The 19,438-nt window shown below is 35.5% G+C and overlaps 4 protein-coding genes and 1 pseudogene across 13 annotated transcripts in view; 3 read left to right on the top strand and 2 right to left on the bottom strand.

Annotated features, from left to right (window-relative positions):
* Window positions 1-19,438, top strand: part of LOC125780501 (zinc finger protein 239-like) — a 1,096,042-nt gene that overhangs the window by 345,463 nt on the left and 731,141 nt on the right. Inside the window, exon 1 of one of the 9 annotated variants that reach the window (XM_049477549.1) lies at window positions 16,736-16,777. The exons of 7 other annotated variants lie outside the window; for them this stretch is intronic. The gene's annotated coding sequence lies outside the window, so the exon portion shown is untranslated. Of the gene's footprint in view, window positions 1-16,735; window positions 16,778-19,438 lie in introns of those variants that run through there. One more of the 9 variants, XM_049477544.1, reaches the window with a different exon arrangement.
* Window positions 1-19,438, bottom strand: part of LOC125801297 (zinc finger protein 665-like) — a 326,993-nt gene that overhangs the window by 133,302 nt on the left and 174,253 nt on the right. The window lies entirely within an intron of this gene.
* Window positions 1-19,438, top strand: part of LOC111188255 (zinc finger protein 239-like) — a 219,167-nt gene that overhangs the window by 122,125 nt on the left and 77,604 nt on the right. Inside the window, exon 1 of one of the 2 annotated variants that reach the window (XM_049478054.1) lies at window positions 16,761-16,777. The exons of the other annotated variant lie outside the window; for it this stretch is intronic. The gene's annotated coding sequence lies outside the window, so the exon portion shown is untranslated. Of the gene's footprint in view, window positions 1-16,760; window positions 16,778-19,438 lie in introns of those variants that run through there. 2 annotated transcript variants of the gene reach the window in all.
* LOC125801510 (zinc finger protein 239-like) overlaps window positions 1-19,438 on the bottom strand; it is a 177,663-nt gene that overhangs the window by 91,010 nt on the left and 67,215 nt on the right. The window lies entirely within an intron of this gene.
* The window catches only part of LOC125801494 (zinc finger protein 239-like), a 296,877-nt pseudogene that overhangs the window by 245,819 nt on the left and 31,620 nt on the right, over window positions 1-19,438 (top strand).

Here is a 19,438-nt window from a genome sequence, read left to right as displayed (position 1 = left end):
TTTAGTTGGTTATTTTCCTATTTTATATCTATTTTTCTGTTTTTATTAAATGTTATATACTTATTAGCTTCTAGCTTGTTAGCATACAGAACGTCTCCCTGGTCTTTTAAATGAACGTTAATTTATTCATTTAATAGCTGTATCTAATTATTTTAAGCCAGACAGACACTGTGTGATTTGTTTTATTGGTGCTAAGAGCTCATCAGCATGTTTGAATGGTTTGTCCTGTATGAAAACGCACCTGATTTATATGCTGACACTGTAGTCTGACTGGCAGGCTGAGAGTCACGCATCCCCAAGGCAGTAGAATTAGCACCAGATCCCCGCAAGCCGCGCACCTATTAACGTGCGGATGAGCGCGTCACTTGTTTCGGCTGGTCGGGCTCCAGGAAATAGTCTGTGATGTCATCTGTTTTTTAATACTATTTAAATTTTATATGAAGCTATGGCATGATAATCACCATATAGCTAAGTAACCAAGTCTTATTGTTAACGAAAATGCTCCTTAACTGAAACTAATTAAAACGGTAAATAAAAGAAAAACTAAAACGAACTTAAATTACAGATTGAATACCCTCATTTTCGTGTTTGTTAATTTATTTATAATTGATTTATATAAATGTGGTATATCATGATATACACTGCTCAAAAAAATAAAGGGAACACTCAAATAACACATCCTAGATCTGAATGTATGAAATATTCTCATTGAATACTTTGTTCTGTACAAAGTTGAATGTGCTGACAACAAAATCACACAAAAATCATCAATGGAAATAAAATTTATTAACCAATGGAGGACTGGATTTGGAGCCACACACAAAATTAAAGTGAAAAAACACACTACAGGCTGATCCAACTTTAATGTAATGTCCTTAAAACAAGTCAAAATGAGGCTCAGTATTGTGTGTGGCCTCCACGTGCCTGTATGACCTCCCTACAACGCCTGGGCATGCTCCTGATGAGGTGGCGGATGGTCTCCTGAGGGATCAGCATCTGCCAACTCCTGGACAGTCTGTGGTGCAACGTGACCTTGGTGGATGGAGCGAAACATGATGTCCCAGATGTGCTCAATCGGATTCAGGTCTGGGGAACGGGCGGGCCAGTCCATAGCTTCAATGCCTTCATCTTGCAGGAACTGCTGACACACTCCAGCCACATGAGGTCTAGCATTGTCCTGCATTAGGAGGAACCCAGGGCCAACCGCACCAGCATATGGTCTCACAAGGGGTCTGAGGATCTCATCTCGGTACCTAATGGCAGTCAGGCTACCTCTGGTGAGCACATGGAGGGCTGTGCAGCCCTCCAAAGAAATGCCACCCCACACCATTACTGACCCACTGCCAAACCGGTCATGCTGAAGGATGTTGCAGGCAGCAGACCGCTCTCCACGGCGTCTCCAGACTCTGTCACGTCTGTCATGTGCTCAGTGTGAACCTGCTTTCATCTGTGAAGAGCACAAGGCGCCAGTGGCGAATTTGCCAATCCTGGTGTTCTCTGGCAAATGCCAAGCGTCCTGCACGGTGTTGGGCTGTGAGCACAACCCCCATCTGTGGACGTCGGGCCCTCATACCATCCTCATGGAGTCGGTTTCTAACCGTTTGTGCAGACACATGCACATTTGTGGCCTGCTGGAGGTCATTTTGCAGGGCTCTGGCAGTGCTCCTCCTGTTCCTTCTTGCACAAAGGCGGAGGTAGCGGTCCTGCTGCTGGGTTGTTGCCCTCCTATGGCCTCCTCCAAGTCTCCTGGTGTACTGGCCTGTCTCCTGGTAGCGCCTCCAGCCTCTGGACACTACGCTGACAGACACAGCAAACCTTCTTGCCACAGCTCGCATTGATGTGCCATTCTGGATGAGCTGCACTACCTGAGCCACTTGTGGGGGTTGTAGAGTCCGTCTCATGCTACCACGAGTGTGAAAGCACCACCCACATTCCAAACTGACCAAAACATCAGCCAGACAGCATAGGTTCTGAGAAGTGGTCTGTGGTCCCCACCTGCAGAACCACTCCTTTATTGAGTGTGTCTTGCTAATTGCCAATAATTTCCACCTGTTGTCTATTCCATTTGCACAACAGCAGGTGAAATTGATTGTCAATCAGTGTTGCTTCCTAAGTGGACAGTTTAATTTCACAGAAGTTTGATTTACTTGGAGTTTTATTGTGTTATTTGAGTGTTCCCTTTATTTTTTTGAGCAGTGTATATCGTTATTGTGATATATTTTTTTCCCCATATCGCCCAGCACTACTTCTAAGTAATATTAATTCATAAAATTAATTTTTTTTACCTTTTAAATCTTTATCTGATTTTAATTTGAATGAAACATGTTTAAGTGAAGGGTGTTCTTTTAACTTACCAACATACACTTGTACTTATATGCAATAAAAAGGCATTGTAAGATCTAGCTGCTGTTTTATTTTTTTAAATTCCTGCTCCATGGAAAAAAATGGGCTGCACTGTAAAAAATAAAACATTGGCTAAACCTAAAAAAAATTAAGTAATCGATCACACGAAATATTTTTCATTGGCTCAATATATAAAAAAGGTTTGATTCAACCTGATTATTTTTACTCCGTGTAAGCTATTGTTTTAGACTGGGACAATTCAATTATTTTGAATTGTCTCAGGTTAAAAAAATATATTGTCTTTATTTATGTAATGTAAATAGTCAATTTGGTTTAATGCAAAAACTTGACCTCAATGCAACTAATTTTACATATTAAATCAACTGATTTTATATTGGCTCAAAAAAGAGAAAAAAGCTGTCACTATTTAAAATTATATAGCAAATTAACTATAAAAGTGCTTTACATGTACACTGACTAATAACCACTCAGAACACAGCTTCAGAACACTTTTATTGTGTTTAGCACTGAACTTTCAAATTGATTTAGCAGCAATAAAGTGAAACAAATCCATGAGCTGGCAATATAAAAACACATGAACACTTAACAATGGTTATATATGATGGTAAAAAAAAATTTAAAGGTTGTAGATCTAATCTTTCACACTCTACTTTAGCCTATAAGAACAATAGTCTTGGAATCTTGGCAGACATGTTTTTAAAATAACACAAGGAATATTCAGGCATATGTAACATGCAATACCATATAAAGAGTGCAATCACTGGTTTTAGGAACAAAAAAATTCAAAATGGAACTCAAGTAAACCGTGCAACTCGACTCTTGTTTACTCTGACCTGTACAGTTGTGCGCTCAGCCTATTGACTTTTGGGCTCTTTGTTTTTGCCTCAAGCTCCATCAGGACTTTCTGCACAAATTCAAAGGTAAACTGTAGTTTCTTTGGGTACTTCAAGTTGAGTGCATATATGAGCCCAAACAACATCACAAAGGCTGTCGCAACTGAGGGAAACTGAGGGAACTTGTGTTCCCTCAATGAATATAGTAACGTCTTTGAATCATTATTTGTGGCGACAACAATCGACATGGCTGCCTGGTCCAGCTCTTGTGCCTCATTTTCCTGAACACCCTGGGGAAAAAAAGAAGAAAGCCATATATGAGACAAAAAATGCATAAAAAAGCATAGTTGTAGATGTAGGGGTCACTCAGACTAAAGGGGATACATCCCATTAAATGATATTAATACATGGTTTCATCAAGCACTGCAATTATATTTATTAAGGTATTCAAAGCACTTTCATTTTTAGTGGCTTATATACTTGAGATTGTCATTGTTAATATATTTGATACACAAATAAGCAAAAAAAATACTGGGATAAATTAAGTTTAATATAAATCTTATTTTTAAACAAAGAGCAAACAATCACATAATCAAGCAATTTGTGACATATTCAGAAAGAATATAATAGAAACATTCTAGATATTTTGTAAATATAATTATCATACAATTGGCACTTAAAAATCAAATAAGAAAGGAAACTAGAAAAGTGCATTTCCTAAAGAAAATGAGTGACCGTACATTATCTAATCTACAATTACGCCTATTTGATAGTAAACTCCATGTTTTCTGACAGAAGAGGGTCTGATGAATTAATTTCACTATGGGTTTATATTGACACAATGTATAGTTTAGGCAGTAGACTAATAAAACTATGCCCACCCTGTATTAATATCATTAAATGGGCTATAACCATGTACAGTCATATGAAAAAACAGAAGACCCAAAAACTGACACTCCAACTTAAAACAGCACAGCACATTTTGGTGCACATCCAGTCAACACAATTTAAGGTGAAATGGAAAATTGTAAAAAAAAATAATAAAAAAAATCAGAATAGTACCTCTTTCTCGATGCAGTGTTTAAAATGTCATAAAACGGCAGACCAAGTTTGTTTTACGAGATGGCTAGGCACTTAGATTGCATTATGAAACGGACATTCCACCTTAAAAAGCACCAAAGGACCATTTTGTTGGCTGTAGTTTCAGCTCCAATTAAGGTGGAATATAAAATTCCAGTAAGAAACTTCCAGAATAGTTCCAAGCTCCCGATGGAAGCAGTGTTTCAAAATTATGGCAGACAATTGTGTCAAACAAAAATTAAACTGGCTTTCTTTTACAAGGTTGTTAAAAAAGGCAAAGCAGAATTTTTCTGTGCCTTTTCAGCTAACAGCCAGCTAGCTAGGTTAGCTATATTAGCCGGGTAACCAAGCCAGCTAGCTAGCTGTTCGCTGAAATGGCTGAGAAAAGTTCTGTTTTTCTTTTTTTAGATTTCCATCTAACTTACCTTGCTGTGTCCCTCAGCTACAGACAGACACATTGGAATGTATTTAATAAAAAACATTGTATAAAACATTGTACTTTAAACAAGATAAACTAAAGAAGTACAGTGTTATCAGGAAAAAAACATGCATGTAAAGTCTGATTCAGCTAGCATGATAACAGCTGTTCTGTCTAAAATAGACAGAAGCTTGTAGCTAGCTAGCTACGGTCCATTTTATATAGAACAGCTGTTATCAAGCTAGCTGAATCAGACTTTACATGCATGTTTTTTCCTGATAACACTGTACTTCTTTAGTTTATCTTGTTTAAAGTGCAATGTTTTCCTCACCTTTTTCTCTTAATATTAAGATATTCCCTTTTTTCTTACTCTTATAACCTAATTTACATTAGATGGCTACGTTTTTTTATTTGTTTACATTATTTCTTGGCCACTTTATTTCTTCATTTATAGCATTATTTGCCTTACGTAACTAGCTACATTTTAATAATATAATTACAAATGTTTTTTTTCTTTATATAAATATTTCATCCATTTTATAGCATAATTTACCTCCCTTCATGTATCATTCTTAACATTTCTTTTTCATAATTAACATGGCAGAGTCCATAAAACTCAACAGGGTATCAGACTCTAATAATAACTAGTAAATCTATTTGGGGAAGTTAAGATGGTTTAGCGAACTGCAGTGCTGTAACCGTGAGATAGCTGAACCGTGAGATAGCTGAACCGTGAGATAGCTGAACCGTGAGCTTGGACCTCTAGCTTGTGTGGTTCCTCGCTTTTCTTTAAGGACCGGTAGCACCGAGCCCTAACACGGATCTCCTTCTCTACAACATTGGACACTAAACACACAATATCATAAGACAGGCACTTATAACAGTACACTATATGCTTTATTTAACAATAGAATTAACAAACAGTTTGATAAAGGCTTAAATGATAGAATGTTAAGTGAGCACCGAGCTAAGAAGCTAGCTAGGCAGGCTAGTTAACTTGGCTAACCTAAACTACAGAACTGCATCCATTTACCTTCATAATCAAAAATAAATTGCTCGAAAAAGAACTTGTATCCTTTATCGAGTTTGGCTCGTTTGGTCCTCGACAGCTCCTCGACAGTTCTGGTCACATCATCCTGCCTAAAGCGGGGAAGTTCAGCCAAAGACGAGGAATAATAAAAGCCATCCATTTTCCTAGCGGTGCTGCAAACCGGAAATACGCTTACACATCACCTCGCCCGGAACTTGACCCCTCCTCCTTGCGTGAAAGAGGTCTATTGCGGAGTTGGACGGAGTTGGACACCCAGCACGTCCAGCCCCGCCCACCTTGTCCGCGTCATGTTGTCCAGTCCCGCCCACATTCCCAAAATGCGCATGCGCAAGCGTTTCTTAATCTAAAAACATGAGTTAATTAAATTAAAAAATCCAAATTCATGTCCAGCTGACTTTCTATACTGTATCAATGTAAAACATCAAGTTAAACCCACAGGTATAAATTAATTACTTGCATTCAAGCAAATAATCGAATATTTTTTAATTATTAGAGTGAGTAAAAACACTTTACATGAATGAGAGCAGCTTTATATAAAATAAATATAGTATTAAAAAATACATGACTAACTTACATCACAGACTATTTCCTGGAGCCCGACCCGGCCGAGGAAAGGGATGAAAAATCTCGGGTTGGTCCGGGCAGAGAAATAAAAGTCAAAGTATTTCTCTGCCCGGAATGGAAAATTAATAACAATAATAATATAGTTCTGCATACTAGAGTTTAGATTGTCTGGCTGAACCCGAGCGTGAAGGCGAGCTCATCCGCGCGTTTAAAGCTCCGCAGGTGGATTAATTTGTGCGCCGCTAGCGGGATTTGGCGCTGCTTCTGCTGCTTGCGGGCTGCATGACCTGCAGCCTCTCATCCTGCCAGTCAGACTACAGCATCGCTTTTGTTTTCCTGCAGGACAAACCATTCAAACGTGCGGATGAGCTCTCCGCACCGATTAAAAAAAATCACACAGTGTCTGTCTGATTTAAATAGTTAGATACATTCGTTAGATGAATAAATCAACATTCATAGAAAAGACCAGTAAGACGTTCTGTATGCTAAATGACAAAGAAGGCAGCAACAAGCTAAGAAGCTAATAAGCTAATAACATTTAATAAAAACAGAAAAATAGATATAAAACTAACCAACTAAACTTAGCTCAAAATGCTAAAATAAATCAAAACGAGATCAAAGACCAAAAGATCAAAACGAAATAGTGAATCCTCAAAGCAGGAGCTTAAAGACAGGAGCTTTACCAGTGCTATGAGACGCAACACAAAGGAGCAGCGGCAGCGCGACTTTTCTAGTGATATAATTAAAATGTTAAAATACACAACAGAGCACCGTGTACCACATAAAATCAGTCCAAGATCCTCACCAAAAATAGAAACCCAACCCTAACGACAATACATTTTATTGTAGCCTACTTTATATATTTGCATGAATAATTGATGAAATTACTGTAGAAACAATGAGAAGGACCATAGAAGGTAAGTAGCTGGATAGACACTTTTTCTATAGTCCCCACGATGTTTATCGCCATATCGAACAGTGAGAAATTTTTAGAGAAAGCTATTAACAGTTTTAGACCCATGTCTACTGCTCCTAAGCCACCCAGCTGTTTTGGTTTATATAGCAACTCTTTTTTTGTGACTTCTCTGGTTGTACCCCAGATGAAGTGCACGCACATTTTATTTAATTTCTGAACACATTTACTAGCTGGTGGAAAAATCTTGGCGAGGAACTAACTTTTAGATGAAACAAAGGTTTTGATTATTTGGATTTTAGTTTTATAGTTGGCAATTTTCCACTGATTTAATTTGTTTTCAACATAGACTGTATATAAAGATGGACGCCGTGTCGCCGTTCCCATTCATTCAATGAAAATGAAGCCAAAATCTTCCGCCATTTTGGCGATTCAGAAACCAGAGTCTGCACAGTAGAGACCAGAGGAGGGAGAAAGACTGTGGAGAGACAGCCTACTCATTTAAATAACCCCACCCCTGAGGGCTGCCTCCACAGAGCTATCACAGTCTGCCGAGCGGAGCGGAGCGGAGTCCAGTTGATCCGAGCGGAGAATTTATCTGCAGCACGATAAGATTAATATTTTCATAGTAACAGTGCAGTTCGTGCACGTTATGGATATTAACCGTGTACCCAGCCACATGATAGTTCTGTATGTAGCAAGTGGAAGTAAATAAAATACAGCAAAAAAACATCACCAAACGGCAGTGAATGCCAGGACGAGTTATTGCTTTAAACAACGAGACAAATCCGGTACTGAAGCTCAGTTAATTTTGCCGCTGAGACGAACTGAGCACATTTGGCTAAATTCTGCACGGATTATGCAGAGTCTAAGCCAGTGCTGCCGTACATCAGCGGATCTCAGGCAGAGCCTTCATGTTATCTGGGTCAGCTTGCCGCACGCACCGGTGACGGGCGAAGCCACTGACCAAGTAAAAATGTTAATTCTACAGAGTCTAGTTAGTACAGTTAGCTAGCTAAACGTTTGACTAACTACTAGTACTAGTCTACTGCTTGACGTAAGGGGAAAAAAGAACATGATGCAGGTTCTGCTGACGGTCTGTTATTGGTCCCACCCCGGCTAGGTGTAACCCAGCCGTTTTTACAATAACCACACCTTTTTTAATAGAGCTGAATAACGCTTTAAAAAACGAATTCTGTGGGGATATAAAAATTTGACAATATAAGCAGAGGTTACACTAGCTGCTGCATTTAAATAAAGGAGGTAGAATTACAGTATATTAGAAAAAAAACTGATTGAAAGTTGTCTGTTTTGCTATTGAAACCTATGGGGGTGGGTGGAGTTATACAGCTTTCTGCAGCCGAACAGCAGGGGGCGCTCGACCTGTGGTGGCTTCACTTTTGAGAGACGATGCTCTGTCCAGCTATACACAGTCTATGGTTTTCAACTCTTTGTTCCTTTATTTGCCAGTTCATTTTGGCACATCTATCTTTTGTTATGAAAAGTCCTATAATTTTAATTCTGTTTTTAATTTCTATATCCACAAATGGGGGATCATTTTGTCCCATCCAGATTCCCTCTGTTTTATCTAGATTTAACTTTGCTCCTGCTACTTCTTTGTATGTTTTAAAATGTTCTCTCATGATCCGGAACTCTTTTTGGTTTCTTATGATAACTGATAAAGTTTAAAATTCTTTTTATCTAAAATATTAATTCCTTTTATTCTGGTGTCGTTTTTTATTTTATTTAGCAGAGGGCTAATGGCTAATACATACAAGGCTGTGCTTAGAGGGCAGCCCTGTTTAACTCCTCTGTGTGTTTCAAATTCTTCGGTTAATATACCATTTGCATTGACCTGAGCTATAGATTTTTCATATAATCATTTAATCATGTTAATAAAATTTGGTGGAAAACCATAATGATGCAAAAACTTCCCATAGATATTTTCTTGATACATAGTCAAATGCCTTTTTTTGGTCTAAGCTAATTATGTAAAAATCTTTATTTCATTATTATCATTATTTATTATATTATATATATATTATATTTATTATTATCATTATTTAAAATCACTTCTCTGAGTATTCCTAAAGTGTCCCACATGTAGCGGCCTTTAACCGCACACGTTTGTTCTATTTCTATTATTTTGTCAAGATGTTGGTTCAATCTGTTCATTAAAATTGTAGCTAATATTTTATAGTCAATATTTAATAAACTGATCTGTCGCCAGTTATCTAATTAATTTGGGTCCCCTTTCTTATAGATTAAAGTAATCACAGATTTATAAAAGCATTCGTTCATTTTTCCATCTTTAAAGCCTTCGTTAAAATCATTTTGTAATAGTGTTATTATTTCATTTATACAGATCTTATTAAACTCCACGGGTAAGCCATCTGGTCCTGGAGTGTTACCATTGTTTAGACCCTTAATCACTTCTATAATTTCTTCTTTTGTTATGGGTTGACCTATAGAGGAAATATCCTCTACCTGTAACTTGGGACAGCCTGATAAAAAATGTGTAATTTTTTGTTCCTGTATTTCAATCTCTCCAAAGGCATTTTGACCATTTTCCCTTTATTATTTTGCGTTTCTCTTTTTCATTCTCTATTATATTCCCTTGCTCGTCTCTGATCCCTTTCATCAGATTTATTTCAATTCTATCGTTTAACTTTTGTTAACATTCCCTGTATTTCACAAATAATTATTGTTCATACCTGCATGCAATTGTAAATGAAAAAATATTTCATTATTTATTTATTATTTAATTTATATTTAATTCTGATTTTAATTAAAAAATATTATCTTCATCTTCTATGGTTTAAATTCTTTTGCTCTGAAGTTCCACATATTCTTCAGTAAGTTTATTGTAATGCTCATTCCTTTCACTATTAAATTGTTTACACTTAAGTATTAAAAACATTTTAATCAGATTTTTAAAAACCTCCCACAATTTTGCATAAGAAGGAGTAAAACTTTAAAAAAAAAAATCTAATTTCTTTAAACATTTCAGTGACAACATCATTATTTTTTAAACACTGTGTTTTAAGTTTCCAATAACCCTGTTGTTCTCTAATTCCTAGATGTAATTTAACATTAACTTGCGTTTTTTGCTTTTTAAATAGTTGTTATTAAATATTTAGTACATTACAATACAATAAATATTTCTACATCATATACTTAATCACATATTACACATATATATATATATAAAAGCAAAAGTAGAGCATGATAAAAAATACATTCAATAAATTCAGTTTCTTACAATACTTATAAATTTAAAACATTCCAGGGATAATATTTATTTTGTCTAATGTCCATTGTCCTTTGTCTTTAAAGTTCACATATAATTTGCTTAAAAAACAACATCTTTTTTTTTTACATCTTTTTTTTTACATCTAGTAGTCCAATTTTTATAATTCACAATGCAAACTATTAACCAATATAAATCATGTAAAATTTTTTGTAGTTTACCCTCAAAAATCCCATATAGTATCATTTTAACATTTAAATCAAAGGGGAAACCAACCTCTTACTTTATCCCATACCTTCCCAGTTCTAGGACATTCAATCAGTAAATGTTCTCTCATATTTTCTGAAATTCCTTTAAAATGTATATTTTTAATACATTGTTTACTCTCTAATTCATTTAAATATCTATATTCATACACTACCATGTTATTTGTTTATAATTTCATAAATATCTTTACTAGATGTGTTCCACCAATCTATATGGAGGTCCTTATATTTGAACATAAAATCACCATATATTAATTTAAAATATTGTATGCTTTGTCTTACTTTCCCTCTTTTCTTTTCCCAAGACTTTTCCCCCCCTACCCATACTGCTTCTATTTCTAGTGTGCTACCATTTTACTATAAGTTACCTTGAGTTTAAGTCTTAAATTAAAGGCACTCAAACCACCTAGTGCTTTATTTTTATAAAGAAGATCCCTTTTAGTGACTTCCCTATTATTTCCCCAGATGAAGCACACACATCATTTATTTAAACTAGTAATATAAGATTCTTTAGGAGGGAAAATTGTTGCCAAGAATTTCAGCTTCGGTAAAATTAAGGCATTAATTCTGGTTCTATAGTTTGCAATCTTTCACCGGTCTAACTCATTTTTTATTTCTTGACTTTTCTTATCCCAATTAAAATCATTACAATTACTTATTTTAATCATTAATTCTAAAACTTTGATCTTCTTTTAATTCTTTTAATTTAATTCAATTTGAGTAGGATATTTCTCACCATCCATACTCCTGCGGTTTTATTCGTGTTTAATTTAGCATAATTTAGCATAATATTCAAAATGTTCTTGTATAATTTGCCATTCTTCCTGGTCTTTATTAAATACGACAATATCATCCGCATAAGCAGATATTTTAGCATAATCATTTAAATATTTAACTCCTGTAATTTTTTAATCTGATTTAATTCTATTTAATAAGAGGCTGATTGCCATTACATAAAGGACAGCGCTCAAAGGACAGCCTTGTTTTACACCTCTTTTTCTCTCAAATGTGTCAGTCAACACTCCATTAACATTAATAACATTAAATCTGTACAACAGTTTTTTTACATAACATTTTTTTAATATTTATACATTTTTAGAGAAATCATAAAATTCCATCACACTCCACAAATAGTCCTGAGAAAGAAAATCAAAAACCTTTTAAGCTAATGAGAGAAATTTTTAGTATGCTATCTAAAATTAATTCTCTAATAATACATAAATTGTCCCACATATACCTGCCCTTAATGGCACAGGTTTGTTCTTTTTCAATAATTTTTTCTAAATTTTCTTCCAATCTGTTCATTAAAATTTTTGCAAGGATCTTATAATCTACATTCATTATAGTGATTTGTCACCAATTGTCTAAAACAACCGATTCACAGACATAAACAGATTCAAACTGTTTAGCTGTTCTGTTTGTGAAGTTAGTTCCAAATCGGAACCACTAATAATAGATACTGAGTTTATAGCACTTACAGAATTATTTTTGGTAGATGCTACCGCAGACACTAAAATGTTAAGTATTGCCTACAATACTATGCAGTTTATTATCAAATTACACATTATATTAATTGAATTAAGCAGACTTTAAAAAAAACAGTGTATTTAATTTACTATTATAACTATTTTATTGTTTTACTACAATATTTTACAATAAAAATGAATAAACAGTAGAGCATTCTCTGCATGTGATTTACACACAAAATTAACATCAACAAAACATAACTTTATATTTAATTTAAAACACAACCACAGCATACACAGCTCAGCCAATAATCTTACATGGGGCCACACACTGCACACTCCACACACTGAACACACCACACACACATGCCTGGAATACCATACCAATTGCCTTGCAACACCTAGAAACATCTAGGATATGATCATTTAAATTTATAAATTTTTATATTGTCGATTTAACACTTTAATTCTGACAGAACAGAGCAATCACATTTGAACTTTGTTTGTTACATTTCAGGATCTAGTGTTTTCACTTCTGTAACCTGTTGTCCCTTAGCTGTTACTGACAGCTCCACTGGCAGCCTTTTAATTAGCTCATCAGCCTCTTCAGGTAAGAGCCCTGGGGGTACACTCAGCTCCTCCAGATCTTTTGTTAGAAGGAGAACATTGCCATCATCAGACTCTGCCACTCCAACAACTGTGATGATTCTTATTTCATGTTTCTTTTCAGTTTCCTGTAGTATATTCCTTTAAAAAGGTTTGAACAGTAGACATGGTGGGTATGTACACATACACATACAGTAAAAGGCACATTTTTCAGTCCACAGTTGTACCTTCTCTCATCCACAGTTATACCTTCCCTCACCCACAGATATACCTTCCCTCATCCACAGATATACCTTCCCTCATCCACAGTTATCTCCCTCATCCACAGATATACCTTCCCTCATCCACAGATATACCTTCCCTCATCCACAGTTATATCTCCCTCATCCACAGATATACCTTGCCTCATCAGCAGTTATCCCTTCCCTCATTTCTGGCAGAAAAATTAGAAAATCTGAAAAGGACCTGTATTTTTTTCTTGTTTTCACCATATTTTGAACATTGCATGTTCAATTGTATATTGAAGTGTTTTCTGTTAATTTTGTAATATTAACTGGTAAAATTTAAATTCTCTGAATGGTTTAAAATTAGTGTAGAAAGCTTTAAAATGTGGGTATGTATTTTCAGGCGGAAATTGATAAAATTAGTCTTGGAGCTTAAGAGTGTTACGGTTTAGTGGGGGAGGTTGACTCAAATGCAGAGTTGTTATATATATATATATATATATATATATATATATATATATATATATATATATATATATATATATATATCAAGAGAGTCAAGAGGCTTTTATTGTCATTTCATCTGAGTACAGGTACACAGTGTGATGAAATTACGTTCCTTCGGAACCATGGTGCCACATAGAACAACAAGCAATAGACAACATAAAGTGCAGGAGTGACGACAGTGCAACATAAAATTATAAAATTATAACACTAAATAACAATAAATACAATAAATACAAAGGACGAGACAATTTAAAGACAGGACAGTGCAGTACCGATACGGTATAATAAGTGTATTGTGGGGATAAGGTGCAGAGATGTGTGACATACTGTAACATATAGAACATATATAATCACAGCAGTTACTGAGGTAGAGTTTATAGTTTTTTAGTTTTGTGTGAGTGTGTTGGGTGTATATTATTTTTATTTATTCAATTTTATTTTGTTTTTAGTATTATTTGTCAATATATTACATGTATGTATATTACATGTATGTCTGTGTAGATGGTATCTGGAATGGAGTGTTTCAACTGGGATTTGAACTCCCAACCTTTGAGACTGCAGACGGGTGTGCTACCACTGCACTACTTAGAGTGTGTGCAGTGGCTTTGGAAGATGGCCTGAAATGTGGCAGTGGAGAAAAAGGGCGGGAAAATCAAACAAAGGAAACCCAAACAAAGGAAATTAAATCAAGTAAACAAAGAAACTTAGGAAAGGCTTTTTGAAACCCAGAACTTAGAAAAACACTGAGATGTTTTCTCTTTCTTTTTGTGACTTATTTTAAGATCTCATTTCCTCTTTTTTGTGAGCCTTTGTTTGTTTTGAGATCTTTTCTCTTTTTTGTGGCTTCTTTTAAAATCTCTTTTTTGTGAGCCTTTGTTTGTTTTTAGATCCTTTTTTGTGGCTTCTTTTAAGATTCTTTTCTTTCTAATCTCTTTTTTCTTTACCCACTGTTTCTGATTGGTTTACTTAACATTAGATCTCTAAATTCAATAGCAGTTATAGTGAATGAAATCCTAACTAATCAGAAATTTGATGTTCTGTGCCTGACAGAAACCTGGATCAGGCCAAATTAATATTTAGTCCCTGCAGGCTATTATATACACAATATTAGATTGTCCGCTAGAGAAGGTGGGGTCTGCATACTTTTCCAAAATGCGTTATGTAGAAAGCTCGGCAGTTTAATACCTGGTGCTAATTAAGATGTTGAAATATTTTTAATTGGGCGCCAGTTATTAAATTAATTGAATCAGATTAATTAATAAATTAATTAATAATACAAGACATCTCAGGGAAGTGGCTTCAACAGGTAACAGCTATTCATAACCAGTTAGCCAGAAAACACTAAAATTACACGTTTTGTAATATAAAAAGTATTTTATTAAATCACACAGGTATGAGTAAATAATCCATTAAAATGTCACAAATGTAGCCATTAGATATCAAATCATAGTGTATAAAGATAAATAAAAATTAAGAGAAAAAACATTATAATACTGGGTTAGAAAGGAATAATTTGTCAAATTAATAAAAAAAATAATAAGTGGGGATTTTTAAAGGATGAACTAAGTCATTTTAAGTCTACGAAGCCAGTCCTTATTTACAACCAAGCAACTGAAATGGAGTTTTCTATACTACAGGGAGATTTATAAAGAACTCAACCAATCCATAACCAGCACAAAACATTTCGGCACATTTGTTGAAAAAATAAAACCCAGCTCTGCCTTACTCTGAGACGCTAAAGTGGGTCTGCCTCGGTGTCTCCCGTCCGTAGCGTGGTTGTCTGTTTCTTCACCCGAGAAAGTATCATGCGTGAATCTACCTGCACAGTGTTTATACTCCCAGCTCAGGACGAGCTCCTCGGTCAGCACCCAAGGAGAATCCCCTTTGCTCTCAGCTAGCTTGCTTGCTTCCAGACTGGTGGCCTCTGGGTTGAGTCTGACGGTCTCTATTCAGCTGGAACTTTGTATGCATAATGCGTGGCTTTGTCAATCGTAAAATTGCTTTAGTTGTCTTAACTAAGAAAGCTAGTATTATTATGCCTAAAGAAGAGTAAATGAGTTCTTCTAAGAATGCTAAGCTATAGCTAAACTGAAGCTAAAATGCTATGCTAATGTAAAAGAGCTAACTCCACTCTTATCTCCTACCTCTTCATCCTTACTCCCAGACTCAATTAGACCCGACCTCCACTCTCAACTGCAACTGTGTTTTTATCATTCAATAAAAAATAAAATCTTAAACAAATCCATTTTATTTTACAAATAAGTAGTTTAAAACTGATATTTGCATATGAATTTTAAATTCTTTTACAAGTGTAAAGTACCCTTCTATACAGAAATCAGGATGGTCCATTGTGATGTCAGAGAGAGATTTTACAGGGAGGAGCTGTGAATGACCTCGATTTATGAAAAGCTTTCAGAATACATAAATAGAAAGACTTTAGACAAGGTGAGCAACAAACAAGATCTGCTGCAGTACGATCTCCTTTTCAAGAATCTGCAGGACATCAAGAAGGTAAATGTAAAGAAAATGTAATAATATTTTAAATGAAATTTAGATTTAAAAAAAGTTTTTACTGGAATCAGTGTCACAATTGGTGCTCTAACAACTGATCTTTCCATAGTAATTAGTAAGTGCTATTTGTTGGAGTTGTACAGGAGCAATCAGAGAATCTCTATAGAGGAAAAAAACTCACTTCAGAATCTGCTCTGAATCTCAAGCCACTTGACAGAGTCTGGAATGTATAAAAACGTATAAACAATTATTTTTAGCAAAAAAAATAAAAATTGTACTAATTCCCTCAAAACAGAACAACTATAACTGTTTCATCACTGCAGAGATAATTTTTAAAACTGCTTTTAAACTGCAGTTTTAATCCTTTTAAACAAGCTATGTGTGCTAGTAAATCTACTGAATAAAAACATTAGTTTTGGAAAATGGAAGTAAACGGGTTTGTTTTCTTTTCTATTTCAGTGAAATACTTTGTTCTACTTTGTAAAATTAAAGGAAAACCCCAGAGAAGTAGTTATACAGTGTTTTAAATGAGAGTTTTAGCTGTTTAGCTCCATTCGGCTCCATGCATTGAGGACTCCCTCGCGGGCTCCCTCTAGCGGTGATGGGGTATAATGTGATATAGCGCGGGAGGGGGCGGGGCTCTACATAACCCGGATGAGGCTGAGCTTCCGTTGTCTGTAGCTGGAGCGCCGGAGTAAGAGCAGGATCAGCTGAACTACAGAAGGTATGGAGATGTTTCCCCTCTTTTTCCCCCTCTCTCTCTCTTTTTTTTCTTTCAAAGGTATGCGAGCGCTGGATGTTACTCTACACAGATTTCTCCCCTGAAAACTGTTTATTTTGGTGTGTAAAGCGCTTCTGTTTATTTACAGTAAATTCAGATTTACAGATTTTTCCAGCATTAAGGCAGGAGCTTTAGCATTAGCAACATTAGCTTGTAAAATGACCCAGTGTTGTTACCAGGCCCCCAGCTTTTCCCTTCCAAAACGTGCCACCGGAAGTGTGCTGCTGAGGGATGAGAGGACCATTTGAGCGAAGCTATCCATTCACTTCCATTCATTTCGGGGTGTCTTTGAACTAATAATAAATGTATTTCCAAGCCGTTTTCGATTATGACACGGACCATGTTCTTTTTTACAAAGAACGGCTTTTCTGCCATTTGATCCATAAGATAATAATCTGTTCATAGCTTTAGAAAATAACATTTTTATAGAACTATGCTAACGATGACGTAAAAAGACAGCGACCCAAAATACCGTGCTGTAATGTTTGGAGAAGTTGCTCCTCTTGATTTAAAAGTACAGAGCTGATTGAATTAGAACAGGGTCAAAGTAACGTTTTATTATGCAAATATAATACTACTACTAACAGTGATAATACATTGTAGATAGTAAGATAGTAATAAATAGAAGTAAGATAGACTATGAGAATTATAATGTATAGATATAACTATAATTTATATTACACATTTATTATTATTATTATTATTATTACAGCGTTTCTAAATGCTTGTTATATAGACAAACTATGAATATTCCTCAGTAAATCCGTGGACTAATATTGGATATCAGTAATTCTAGTTTTTATCTGCTGTTCATTTAATAAAAGCCCCATTCTGGGACGGAATGGAGCTTTTCTCACTGTGGACTGAATAGGTCTGTGCAGCTCCTATTAACAGTACGGTTGTTTGCACGGCACGCGAAAGATTCGCGTCATGCTGGCGCCTGCGTAATCTCTCACTTTCCCGGTTAACGCCCCACGAGAAGCCGATCAGGAAGTGACACGATTGGCCTCACCTGGCTCCGTTGAAATCAGCGGGACGGCTTGGTCCAGTTAATATATACTGTCAATGGTTGTTACCAATACCACACCTAACAGCTAAAGTTAATTATAAATTAAAGGATTAACCATTACAGACAGCTTGTACATTATCCTACCATTTAGGCTATATAACAACAACTTAACACACATTTAATGTGTTTAAGACATTCAGGCTTCTAATAGTATTTTATTTTTTGGAATTGCCTGCTAGCGTAGCTTAGTTATCTAGATAGCATTGGTTAGGTTTGCTTAAGGTGGCTAGAACCTTCAAAATTAATGTACCTGCTCTATCCAGTTTCTGTATTTTTTTTTTTAAACTTGTTATTCGATATTTCTCTGTCGTTCGTGGTCCATAAAAAGCACCACACAGTTATTTTATGCAGAGATTTTAAAAAAGTGTTAGCAATGGTAAAATGTTTTATGATGTGATTTTTTTTGTGTTTTGTTTAAGTGTTCATCTAAGATGGGAGCTGATGTGTTTCCTTAGTGCGACTGGCAGAGAGAAAAAGAGAATTGTTTAATAGGCAGAACTGGCCCATAATAGGGGACCAAAGTAGCTGGTGTTAGCTAGCGAGCTAATGTTACCAGCAATTTTTTTAACCAGTAGCTAACATTATCTAGCTAGCCAATGTTCCCAGTGCATTTTTAACCCAAGTACCTAATGTTATCTAGCTATCCAGTGTTCACAGTGTTATTTTAACCAAGTAGCTAATGTTATCAAGTTGGCAATGTTCCCAGTGCTTTTTTTAACCAAGTATATAATGTTATCTAGCTGGCTAATGTTACCAAAGTTTTTGTCCTGTCACCAAGTCAGGACATATTTAATTTTTTTTAATTCGGAGACAAACTTTCCTGCACTTCTTTCTAAGTAAGATTATGTGGCCAGCCAAGGCATCAGGTTAGCATTTCTTGCATTTTAGATATAAATAGATACTGCATTGTCCGACATCCATCCATTTGCGTTTCTTTTTATATTTTATTTTAAAGATACAAACATATCTTTTATAATTAAAATTAGGGGTGTGACGAGATCCCGAGGCACGAGATCTCGTGAGATTAAAACCTGACGATATTTCTCGTCAAGCTTAAACCTGTTTTGCGGGAAAAAAAACTGTTTAGTGTGGACTTTTTAAGAGGGATCTGGCAACACAGTAGCGGTAGCAGCGAGTGTGGTGGCTGAGCAGTGAGAGCAGCTCTCAGCAGAAGAGGAAAATACAGGCAGTTGCATAGAAGATGCTTCTGCTACTTTTAAGTTGTATGTCTGGCTGCATTTTGGCTCCAGTGGAAACAATAAATGGTAACAGAGTGACCAACAAGACACAAACCATATGTAAATACTGTAAATAAATCCTACAGGTGACTGTTTCATACGCAGTTGTACTAATAATCCCTTAGCTCTGTACTGTATTTAAAAACATGTTCTGTCTCTGTTTGCACTATGATAATATGACTGGTTATGGTTATGCATAGTTAAATTACAAGAGATTTAGGAGAAAAAAACACAAACCATAGTCTTAATATGACTGATTGTGGTTTGCACTATATAAGACCTAAAAAAAAAATTATT

This window comes from Astyanax mexicanus, chromosome 4 (genome assembly GCF_023375975.1).
Source record: "Astyanax mexicanus isolate ESR-SI-001 chromosome 4, AstMex3_surface, whole genome shotgun sequence".
NCBI classification, from domain to species: Eukaryota; Metazoa; Chordata; class Actinopteri; order Characiformes; family Acestrorhamphidae; genus Astyanax; species Astyanax mexicanus.
Note: the sequence above shows the minus strand (reverse complement) of the source record. Positions and strands in the feature narration are given on the sequence as shown.